Raw genomic sequence first — 1,321 nt, 5'->3', positions numbered from 1 at the left:
CCACCTTTGATCATATCGAGCGGGTGAGGGATCACGTGCCTCTCAATATGGTGATGGAAATATATGTATACTTCAGCCTTAACTGGCCAGGAATGTGGATACTATCCGCTAGAGTATGATGGGGTTCTTTTAATTGCTATAGTAGTTTTCAGATGTGATTAGGGGGTTTAGCTCAAGCCGTAGCTGAAAATGGAAAAACTTCAGGTGGTGTATCTAACCCTAGATTTTGAATTGACAGTGATCGATTATTGCATGGTGCAAAGTAATAAATGCATGAGCAAGAAAAGTTTTCCTTGGTTATGGTAATCAAAAGATACTTGTTGGAAGGTCCTATCCTTCATGAGATTATGCCTGTGAGATATTGACCATCTCGACATAGAGAACGTGATAGTGAATGTGGTGTTTATAATATCTCCGTTTGAATATTCAAATGAAAATCTTGCGAGTGGTTGTTGCTTATCTTCGACGGGTTTCCTAATGGGTTTATGAAAATCTACACTAGGAGCTTAATTGCAGATAACGGGAGGCATGTTTCGAATAAGTTTCGGGGGTGTTACCTCAGGTCACTTAAGAACAGGCAGCCTTCCTTCCAGCGGGGATGTGATAATTAAGCGTCAAAGATAAAGAGATAAGTTGTTTAAGAAAGAAAGGATGCAAAACTTTGCAACATTTATGGTATAAGAGAATTTGTTAATCTACTTATGGGTATGAGATAGATAGTTTGGTTGAAACGAGCTATTCTACAAATCAGATGTTGATTAACCTTCATGTAATGAGATGACCCGACCCAATCCATAGGGACGAATACAATAACATATGATAACATTGCGAGGTACTTGACCTCTATATGATACATTTTACAAACGTTGCATTTATTCTTAAAAGGCAAACTATCATTACATCAATATTTGACATTTTCGTCTAACATTTCATAATATCCAAATGACCTAATCTGTCATTTACTTATTTATATTCTCTATTGAACTCCAATGACTCGAATGTAACGTCTTTGTATCATGGCTTAAAAGGTCCCAAGTAGTATCCTTAACATGAGCTAATGCACAGCGGAAGACTTAATTCATACCTGAGAATAACATGCTTTAAAACGTCAACATAAAGTTGGTGAGATATATAGGTTTGATGCTAGCAGTGTTATAACAATGGAACACAAGATTTCATATATAAACATTTTAATAAAAATATTCTAAGTGGTTGAGCACTTGGTAACCATACTTAACATTTAATCACGTCGCATATTCCCTTTATTATGAAATCTTACTACACCGTACCAAGGTGTAGTCACGAAACGAAGTACTGTGCA

The sequence above is a fragment of the Rutidosis leptorrhynchoides genome, chromosome 9 (assembly GCF_046630445.1).
Source record: "Rutidosis leptorrhynchoides isolate AG116_Rl617_1_P2 chromosome 9, CSIRO_AGI_Rlap_v1, whole genome shotgun sequence".
NCBI classification, from domain to species: Eukaryota; Viridiplantae; Streptophyta; class Magnoliopsida; order Asterales; family Asteraceae; genus Rutidosis; species Rutidosis leptorrhynchoides.
This window is presented reverse-complemented; position numbering follows the sequence as displayed.